General features: G+C 30.6%; 1 pseudogene; it reads right to left on the bottom strand.

Moving 5' to 3' along the window:
* Window positions 1-3,615: 3,615 nt before the first annotated feature.
* Window positions 3,616-11,775, bottom strand: part of LOC135320355 (membrane-bound transcription factor site-2 protease-like) — a 71,416-nt pseudogene continuing 63,256 nt past the window's right edge.

Raw genomic sequence — 11,775 nt, 5'->3', positions numbered from 1 at the left:
CAAAGCACGTATTTATAGTTTACTGTTAGAACAATGACTTATAAGAGCAATTATCAAAAGGTTAAGTTTAACTGAATGTCTTTTCAAACTAAAATGCTAAAAAGACTATAGACTATATAAAATGTAAACAATGAAGAGTAGGAATATTGAGAATAAAGTTAACAGTTAGTAATACTTTCTTAATCCCCCCAAAACTTATTTCCTTTTTACAACTGCTTTACAGAAACCAAAATTGACTGTTTCCATAAAGAAAGATAATATAGCTGAGCCACATATACTTTCTAACATTTTTAAATGTTACATATTTACAATAATAATTTTTATAATTTACTTAAACAGAAACATGCTTCTCTTTTTGATTAATAACACTGATCATCGATTCAACCTATTTATTAACCATTTATATCTCACAAACTATGGCAAATATGTAAAGATGGCTCTTGATGCACATTCAAGATGAAGAGACAAATACATATTTCCTTTCTTACGTGTAAGGCCTTTCTCATATAACATAATCACCTGAAGAAACCTGACTGGTATATAGGAAGTGATTTAGTTTTTAAAAAATTAATTTTGTTGACTGCAACCTCACAATAAGAATTTATTTGTTCCAGGATCCTTTTTAAAAAAATTTTGGTGATTCAGATTTTCTACATAGACAACCATGATTTTATGACTAAAGACAGTTTATTTCTTTCTTCCCTATCTGTATATATATTATGATTACCTGTTCTTCTCTTCTTGTTTAGCCAGGACTTTCAGAATAATGTCAGAAAAATGGAGAGAGGAGACATCTGGCCTTTTTCCTAACTGAAGTGGGAAAGCTTCAGTTTTCTCATCATTAGGGATAAAGTTAGCTGTAGGTTTTTTTGTTGTTAGTGATATAGAAACGACTACCCTCTATATTCTTAGTTTACTGAGAGTTTTAATTATGAATGAGTGTTGGATGTTACAAAAGTATCTTACATCTATTGATATAATCACATGATTTTTTTCTTGTTTAGTGTTAAGTAGTGAATTATATTAATTGGATATTCAAATGTTTGAACCAGAACTTTTCATACCTAGGATCTATCCCATTTAGTCATGAAGCATAATTCTTTCTATACATTCATTTGATATGCTAATATTTTGTTGAAGATTTCTCCATTTATGTTCATGAGATGCATTGGTATGTAATTCTAAGTATTTGTCTGGTTTTGATATGAGGGTAGTGCTGTTTTCAGAGTTAAATGAGTTAAAGACTACTTTCTCTGCTTCCATTTTCTTTAGAGAATTTAGAGAAGATAATTTAGAGAATTGGTATTATTTCTTCCTTTAATGTTTTGTATAATTCATTAGTGAGCCTGATGTTTTCTGTTTTGGAAGGTTATTGATTATTCATTTTCTTTCATACAGTAGGCCTATTCAAATTGACTACTTCTTGCGTGAGTTTAGGCAGACTGTGTCTTTTGAAATAGACCCATTTCATCCAGGTTACCACATTGTGGGAGGAGAGTTATTCATAATATCCTTTATTATCCTTTAAATTTCCATGGAATTTTTAGTGATATCCTCTTCATACTTGACAGTAATCTTTGTCTTTTATTTTACTATCCGTTTTATCAGTAAGCCTGGATAGAAGCTTATCAATTTTTATTGACCTTTTCCAAAAACTGGATTTTGGTTGTGTTAATGTTCTGTATTGATTTCTTATTTCCAAGGTCATTGATTTCTCCTTCAATTTTTAATTTTTTTCCATTCTTTGAATTTAATTTGCTCTTCTTTTCCTAAGGAAGAGAATGACATTATTAATGTTAAATCCTTCCTCTTTTCTAATACATGCATTGAATGGTACAAATATTACCCAAGTATTCCTTTTGGTGCAACTCACAAATGTTAAGTTGTATATTTATTTTTATTGAGCTTAAAGTATCTGTTTACATCTCTTGAGATTTCTTCCTTGACTTGTCTTTTTTTAAATTATTTTTATATGTTTTATTTAATCTCCATATATTTGGGGGTTTTGCAGTTCTCTTTCTATTACTGATTTCTAGATAAACCTTATTGTGGTTTGAGAGCAGACAGTTTACAATAAACATTTACAATTTTCAATTCAAGTCCACGTTCAAATAACCCTGTTTTACTTCATGGGTAATTGCACTTCAATGTAAATTGTTATAATAACAAAATAATCCTCACTCTCATCTCTTGTAACATTGTTTTCCTTAATTTCACTTTCTTATGACTTTGTTCTCCTTAATTTCACTTTTACATAAGCACATATAATCAAGTATACTTTTGTTGCTACTTTTAGTTTGAGCAAACTGTTATCTACTAGATTCAGAAAAATGAATTTTTAAATTTTGCCTTCATTTATCCATTTCTAATGCTCTTCCTTTCTTTAGATAGATCTAAGTTTCACATATCTTTTCCTTCTCTCTGGAGAACTTCTCTTACATTTCTTCCAGGCAGGTCTATTGGAAACAAATTTCAATTTTTGTTTCCAGAAGCCTTTATTTTCCCTTTACTTTTGAAGAATAATTTTGTAAGGTACTAAAGTCTAGGCTGGTGGTTTCTTCTCTCAAAATTTTAAATGTTTCATTGTGCTCCCATCTTAGTTGTATGGTTTCTGAGATGGATGCAATTCTTATCTCACTCCTCTGTAGGTAATTTTGTCCTCTGGCTTCTTTCAAGAATTTTTCTTTATCTTTAATTTTCTGCAGTATAAATACAGTATGTCTAGGGATAGACTTGGCATTTATCCTGCTTGGTGTTCTGCACTTTTTTTAATTTTTGGTCTCTATTTGACATTAACTTGGGTAAAATTTCCTCTGAGTCATTATTGCTTCAAATATTTCTTCTGCTTCTTTCTCTCTTCTCCTCTGGTATTCCTATTAATACTTATGTTATACCTTTTGTACTTAGTCCAGCTTTTGTTCTGTATTTTTTTCCTCCTTTTTCTTCTTTTCTTCCTCCTTTTCAGTTTGTTACATACATACATCCAACATAAAATCACTAAAAGTTTCCTGCAATATAGTCATGCTTGCTTATTTATTATTTATTTATTTATTCATTTATTTATTTATTTATCTTTTTTTTTCTGTTTGCATATTGTCTGTGGTTGCTTTCACATTTACAACAGCAAGATATGACAAGAGATGATATGGCCTGCAAAAGATAGCATATGTACTATTTGGCCCTTTAGAGACAAAAGTTTGTTAACGCTGATCAAAACTTTTAATGCCATATCAAGGAAATAGACTGTGGAAGGAATAAGAAATGAGAGAAAAATTTTTTTTTATCCACAGAAAGTATAATAGGAAACACAGGGTTTTGACCCTTGAGTGGTATTTAATGTTACCATAATCTTTCAGGTGACAACATAAAATCTCTCTGAAACAGAGCTACACAGACCAGAGTCATGATTTAATTATATATACTTCTAAAATTTTGTTTTCCATTTGTCTTTTGGCAAATCATTGAGAAAAATTGACTAAGATTCTAAAAATATAAAAATGAAGCCCCCCAAGCTGTTCAGTTTATTCAAATTCTATATCATAATCAAATTTTTAAAATACATTTTATACAAAAATATGCTAAGCATTTTATCTAAGTAACACATTCAAATGATTTTCACACTGGAAAAGGATACTTCACAAATGTCTACAAAATGACAGGCAGGTCTATGCTTAGAAAGTTGAAACGTGTAATAAAACTGGTGATGCTCACTAACAGAGAAAAACAGTGTTATTCATAACACAGAAACCACAGCATTATAAATTTCATCAACATTGAGCCAGACTTTCCAAAATCATCAAATATTGAGCTAGCCAATTAAATTCACAGAGCAAAGCCCTTACCAAACATACAAAAGCAGGCCTAATAGCTCACATATAAAAATAAGTGATTATTATACAAATCTAATGCAAAATAGTGTAATGCACAAATTCAAACTCCACTGTGTACTCCTATTTGAGGTAGGAGTTAAGAGAAAGTGATTGTATACTATGAGTACTAACCACAGAGAATGACTTAAAAATACACTAGAATTTGCATCAAATGAAGTTTTACCCTTTCAAAGCAGTTTAACTTAAAATCACATTTACTTCAGTTATTTTGCCACCCAACATCTTTTCTGTCTCAGTTATATTCTTCTCTGTTTGAAAAGGACTAACACTCAGGGATTATTAGTTTCTTCTACTCTGCTAATTTCATAATTCAATGTTTGTTCAAATATTTAAAACTCCTCTCCTGTAATTATGTAGCACCCATGGGACACATTTCTGGATATACAGTTTGTGACTCTTTCATAAGTGCTGTATTTAATATTTGTAGTCTGAAGTCACATAATGTCAAGTCAATGAGTAAGAAGGATAACTTAGGTTGTATGTGTGGAAAGTCTTTTAAAGAGTTACATAAAACTCAGTGTCTATCAAGTGATGAATGAATAAACAAAATGTGGTATATCTATGCAATGGAATATTATTTAGCCATAAAAGGAATGAAGGAATTATATGTTACAAAGTGAATGAACCATGAAAACATTATGTAAAGAAAGATAAATCTGACACAAAAGGTTAAATATTATATAATTCTTTCATACAAAAATATGGAATAGGCAAAAGTATAGGAGCAATTAGTGGTTGCCAGGGACTCAGAGGAGAAGGAGAAATGAAGGATGATTGGTAATGAGTACAAAGTTTCTTTTTTGCAGTGATGAAAATTTTCTAAGGTTTATTTTGCTGATACTTTGTACGATACATGCACTCCAATGTTCACATTAAATTATATACTTTAAAAGGGTGAGCTGTGTGATACGTGAATTGTATTTCAAAATATAAAGATACTTTTTATTTAAACAATAACAGAAAATCTCATACAAAATGAGTTAGTTTATATGATCTTCAGCCATATGGACAGACTATATTCTTAAAACAATCATGTTGTCACTGTTATAATTATACTGACCCAGTTTCAAAATTACATTTATATAAATTTCATGTATCATGCATAAATTACCTTTTGGTCACATTCTTTATACCTGGATTTCTGTGAAGTATTCTGTTCTTGCCATTGTTTTGGAGAATTCAGACAAATTAAGTAAGTATCATTTATTTGACTTGGGCATAAATGGTGTTAAACGAACAATGTGTTACTCTCCACAGGCAAGTATAGGCTTCAACTGCATCTGGCTTTATAAAGTGAGAAAATTTTTTCCTACTGCTTAACTTTCATTTATGATTATTAAAAGGAAGTAAGCAAGACTTTGATAAGTGATCAAATTCATAATAAATAAAATCAGTGCAAAGACTTGCACTGAACATTGAGACTATATGTGACAATGATGTTCTAAGAGTCTACCACAATAATACCCACCTGTATAATGAAGGTGCAATGGATGGCCCATGTACAATGTATTGACTTGAGGTAGGTGTTTCACTTTTATTAAGCAAGTGTGCCTTTCAAAAGAAGGTACAATACAGAAATTTGAACCTTTTTTTACAATCTTTATTGGTTCTACAAACTTGGGTGGCTTCAACTGCTTTCCGAGCAGGTAGACACGTATGCTATTAAGTAAAGTTAGCTAATTAAAAGTGATTTATACACAAGAAAGACCCATGTTACATTCCTTTAATATTTTACATGCCATCTAGCATATTAGGAATTATATAAAAGCTTACATAGAAGAAATGACAATTATGTGTACCTCCTACAAATTAGACTCAAGTAAGATCTGGCCAAATAAGATATAACCATTAAAGATTATCAAAGAAATGTAACATATAAAATATATAGATTTTAACAAAGAATATAAATATAAAGTAAATAGAGTAAAAGAGAAAAGTTATCATGCATTCCATTTTCTTCTATATACTAATTTTATAATAACTGTATAAGACAAGCAAAATAATTATATGAAACTGCTTCATGGAAAACTTACCAAATATTTATGAAAATTATTTCTGTAGGAAAAGCAGACATTTGTGAGGCTGTGATTGTTACAGCATTCAGTGGAACCATCTAGCCGTTTGTATGCTGAAGAGAAATACAGTTCATCTGTTAGAATCTGTTTGACAGAAGTATGTTTTTAATAAAAATTTGCTTTCAAGGCAAAGTAGAATAAGTAAAATGGTACATGTAACTGTATAAATTATAGTTCAGTTTCATGTGTTTGCTGTAGTTTGAAAAGGAATATATTCACTTGCCAATCAAGAAGTAATATAGTCTTCACAAAAACTTACCTAAAGGCTAGAGTTCCAGGCTCTCAGGTGCTTTCACAATAGTATCTCTTACTGATCAACTAATGACCAACTATTTTGTGTCCATATGCCACTTACACAACATTACTCTGTGCATATTTATATTCTATGTTTCCTTATCAGTAATTATTTATAAAAGTTAACAACTAATACTTAATGCCAACTTCTTATTTAATTAAAGATTATATACAACACAAAATTATGAGTAAAAAATTTAGTAATATTGATAATGCTGCTGATACACTGATACAAGTGAATACCAAAATTGTAAATGCAAATACTTGCGGAAGTTATACAGATACCAAATAAATGAAGTAGATAACAGTAGAAAAAAAAAACCCAGAAAATAGTGAAGGCTGTAATGAATTAAATAGCACCATACTCTTTTCGAAGTGATTCAGCTCAACCACTAAGTTTGCATCCCTGTATTGCCAGATTTTATCTAAAAGAAGTCAGAAATACATGTGATGCCCTTAATATCTAAATGTTGACAACTAATTAAAAATTAAAAACAATATTTGGAAGCCAAACCTAACATATCTTAGTACTAGAGTTAATCTTTAGACTATCATACATTGGATCTATAGGTTAGGATTCTTCCTGTGCCAATAACTATAAAAAAATGCATGATTGTGCTGACTTTGGCAAGGTTGAGTACATGCCCAACAAGCAGAATTTTCCAATAAAGATTTAATATTTTAAGTTTCCATGTTAAGACCTACACTTGATATTCTATTGTGGTTTTTTAATTTAAAAAGTTCTGATTTTGAAAACAAACAATTTCGGAATCTTTTCTACATGAACACATAAAGTAGTTTCTGTGACTCAACTTAACCTATAAAATGGGAATGGTACAGATAATCTTTATATTAATACATTTCTATCAATCATGGGAGGTTAATTCAATTCTCTGTTCTATTAAGCACAATAGGCTGATCTAATCTAAGAATGCAATGGGAGTTCCAAGAGATATTTACAGGATAAATTTAATTCTAGAAGATGCAAATTAACTCTTAGGAAATCCCAGTCTAGAAGAATTAGAAAAGTTTGGAGAAATTAGGAAAGTTTAAGTCCAGAGCAGTTTTATAATTCTACTATGAGAAGGATCAGTACATATTCTGAATATATAAAATATATCACAATATGGAATTTCATTTTAATTGAACATAAATATCTTCAATTGGATTATAGTCCCCATTTTTGGACATATTACCCTTCATATCTATTCATAAAAAAAGAATACCAAAGCTGCCTAGATGAGTATAAAATTCTACTAACCACAGCTATCTTAATTGGAGTGTCATAACAAAATATCACAAACTGGATGGTTTCAGCTGCAGAAACTTATTTTCCCTTATTTCTGCAGTCTAGAAGTCTGCGATCAGAGTGCCAGCATGGCTGGGCTCTCTTCCCGGCTTATTGATGGGCTACTTTCTTGCTGTGTCTTCATATCAAGAAGAGAGTTCTCGTCTCTCTTCCTCCTCTTATAAAAGGACACAAAATCTATTAGCTTAAATGTCCTCACTAAGTATTAAGTATTACCTCCTTACAGGCCATATCTACAACTACAGTCATTTTGCAGGTTAGGGCATTCAACATATGAATTTTGAGTGGATAAAATGCATCCCATAACAATGGCTTTCTTAAATGTCCAGTCCAAAGTCCAGGTAGCTAAGCCTACCATTAACATTACTCTAGGAGGTGTATTAAATGATTTTGTAGTAACTATGATTCCTATTAGAGGAACATGTGTTGATTAGTGAGTTACTTTAGCTTTTATAATTCAACACAGTTTATGACATTTTTAACAGGACCTTAGGAAAATCTTAAGACTTAACTGTGTGAAATAATGAAAATTATTTTAAAAATAATTTTAAAATCATGAAAATTATTTTATCTTTAAAATTAAAAAAAAAAAAAGAATACATTGGGAATTACATACTGACCTTGCGTCTTCTGAAAAGTTTTGGAAGATGTTAACTAGCTCTCAAAAGAGGGAACCATTCACTAACAGTGCAACTTCAAAGAATCAGAGGTTTGCCTACTAAATAATAACATCACTAGAAGTGACACACACTGGCTCACCTTCTGATAATGAAGTGACAGGAAGTACTGTGTGCTGCTTATGAAATTTGTGGCCAATTTTTCAAAAATTCTGAATTTAATCAAGTCTCTAGATTTAATGAATATTTTACAAAAAATCTGGAGGACAGGTAAATATGTTAATGACATCATAAGGAAGGCTGCAACCAAATTCAGATTATGGAATGAATTCCATTATGAATTCCATAAAAATGACTCATTCTTTAACAAATAAATGGCGTTTCAAACAAATGGGAGTATAAATTGGTGTAAATTAAAAAAAACTTAAAAAACATAACAACAAAATTAAACAAGCCAACTCTAAAAAGACAGGGAAAACTGAATACAATGTGGGAATCAGAAATTACTGCTAATATTTTTAGGCTTGATAAGGAGACTTGTGGCTATGTTTTTCAGAGGTTATTAAAGATACATTAATGCTGACATTAATGTATGGCTAAAATTATAGAATGCCAGCTTTAAAACATTCTGAGAAAATTTAAGCAATTAAAAGATGACACAATGTTGATAACTGTTGAAGTTGGAGAAAAGATCCATAGGACTGAGTTATTTTATTGTCTGAACTTTTTATCTAAAAAAAAATTTTTAATGAGCTGTAGTTGGAAAAAGATCTTTTTCAAGTGGTTCTTTCTACTTTACTTGCCACACACAATACTGTACTAATACTTTTCTTGCTTACTAATCATATTTGTTAACAGTAGCTATAGACAACCACCAAGACATTTCTAAACTAAAAGATAGTCTATTGGCATAATTCATATTACTCTACCACTTTCAGAATTATTCATTAGGGCTGAAGGAACCCAAAATAATCCAGTGTTGCCTATTAAAAAATCAACATACATGACTTGAAAGGGTATCTTCTGATGCCAGGATGACTTCCTCTAAATGCCTGTCACATAAAATGCCTTTGGATATACCACTATTCATGCTATTACTGGTACCATTCTACTATTTGGACATCTTATTTGGTCCAACCTTGTCTACCTGTCTCTTGCAGAATCCTCATGAAAGATGGGTTAACAATTTATTATATAGAATTTCTATTCTGTATAATGCTTGATTCTGTCTAGTTATTGTCAGTATTTTAACTATTCTGAAGTACTAACCTTATGTGAAGCTGTTACTTGTACATTTTTTCTAAATGTATTATTGTATATTATAAATGTATGGACTATATATAGATTATATGTTTTAAATGTATAGATAAGAATATGTTAAGGCATGTATTTAATTGCTGGAATTTAGCTGAGTCATGGTAAGCTAGAAAGTTCAGCTATTTTGAGCAGAAAATATTACATTCTGGTGTCTTGAAAGTGAATTAAGATATTGTAGAATTAGTCTGAAGTTCAGTAACAATGTAAAGGAAATATAAATATATATATCAACTTTATCAACATATATATAACTTTATCAACTAGAAAAAAGTCTATTAATTAAGGCCTATTATTACTTTACTTGATATACTTTAAAAAGATTAGAATAAAATAAATCACAGTCATTTGCTAAAGATTGATAAACAGCAAGTACTGGTGTTTGGTGTCATATTATATTGAAGAAATATACACACCTCTAATTGGGAAGTTTAACTGCTGTAAAGTTGATGCACTTATACAGTAACCTATGTGGTGCTCATAGGCAATAATATTGAGACATTCATTCCAATCTTGCACATTAGTAATGGGACAATCCTGTAGACGGGTGACAAGGTCCTCCACAAAAAGGCTTTCGGGTCCAATGGCAGTTGGGTCCTTGGGAAAAGGGCAGAACCAAATTAGATAATGTGTGAAGACAAACTATGCTTAATAGGAGCAAGTAACAGTTAAAGGCACTAAGATAATTAAGTAGAATATTTGGAATAATGCATATAGTATTCAGTTAAAATGGTTTGAAATCAAGGCATAGAATGTTAGTAAATTCTATGATTTGGGATTTTGGGAAACCGAAAAAAATCTATTTGATGAATGATAACATTAAAATGAAAAGTAAAGTATGTCTTAGGCTTCTAATTTACATTAGCAGCTTTTTTTTTTCAACATTACATTTTCCAGGGTTTTTTGTGAGGGCAGGGAATAGCTGACATACATTATCATGTAAGTTTTAGGCACATAGTATGATGAGTCTCAGCTGACATATATTTTCTCATAGATCCAACAAAAAGAAGAAAAAAATTTTTCCCTGTGATGAGAACTTCAGAACTTACTCTCTTAACAACTTTTATATATAACATATAGCAGTGTCAGCTATGGTCAGGATGTTGTGCATTACATCCATAGTAGTTATTTATATTATAGCTGGGAGTTTGTACCTTTTGACTGCCTTCATCCAGTTCCACTATGCCTTACCTTCCTACTCTGGTATTCACAAGTCTGATTTTTTTGTTTGTTTGTTTTGCTTTCTTTTGTTTTCATAGATTCCACATGTAAGTGACATCATACAGTATTTGTCTTTCTCTGACTTATATAATTTAGCATAATACCTTCAGGGTCCGTCCATGGTGTCAAAAGTCATAGGATTTCAACTCTTTTTTATGACAAAATAATAAATACCCCATGTGTGTATATATCTATATCTCAATCTATTGATCAATATATAGATATATTTATATATGTCACAATTTCTTTCCCAGTTATCCATTGATGAACACTTAGGTTGCTTCCATGTCTTAAGTATTGTAAATAGTGCTGCTGTAAACACTGGGGTGCAGGTATCTTTCTGAATTACTGTTTTTGTTCCCTTGGGATATACCCAGGAATTGAACTGCTGGGTCATATGGTAGCTCTATTTTAATCTCTTTGAGGAAATTCTGTATTTTTTTCTATAGTAACTGTACTAACTTACATTTCCATGAACATAGCTCAAATGTTCTCTTTTCTTCACATCTATGCTAGCATTTATTTTCTCCTGTCTTTTGGGTAGTAGTCATTCTAACAGGTGTGAGGTGCTAACTTGTGGTTTTAATTTGCATTTTCTAATGACTAGTGGTTATTGGCAGCTTTTCATGTATCTGCTAGCCTTTCAGATCTTCTTTGGAGATATATCTATTCAGTTCCCTCACTCATTTTTAATTAGGTTATTTACTTACTGTTTTGCTATTGAGTTTTATGAATTTTTATATATCATGGATATTAACCCCTTTTAATATATTTGGCTTGTAAGTATTTTCTTCCATTGTGTCAGTTTTTCTCTATTTGTTAATGTTTCCTTTTGTTGTGCAACTTTTTAGGTTGATGCTTCTCACTTACTCATTTTTATTTTGTTGTTTCTGCTTAAGCTATAATATTTTAAAAATCATTACCAAGATCCATTTTGAGAAGTATTGTTCCCATGTTTTCTCTAGGAGGTTTATGACTTCAGGTCCTACATTTGAGTCCTTAATACATTTCATGTTTATTTTTGTGAGTGATGTAACATAGTGGTCCATTTTCAT

This window comes from Camelus dromedarius, chromosome Y, assembly GCF_036321535.1.
Source record: "Camelus dromedarius isolate mCamDro1 chromosome Y, mCamDro1.pat, whole genome shotgun sequence".
In the NCBI taxonomy this organism is placed as follows: Eukaryota; Metazoa; Chordata; class Mammalia; order Artiodactyla; family Camelidae; genus Camelus; species Camelus dromedarius.
This window is presented reverse-complemented; position numbering and strand designations above follow the sequence as displayed.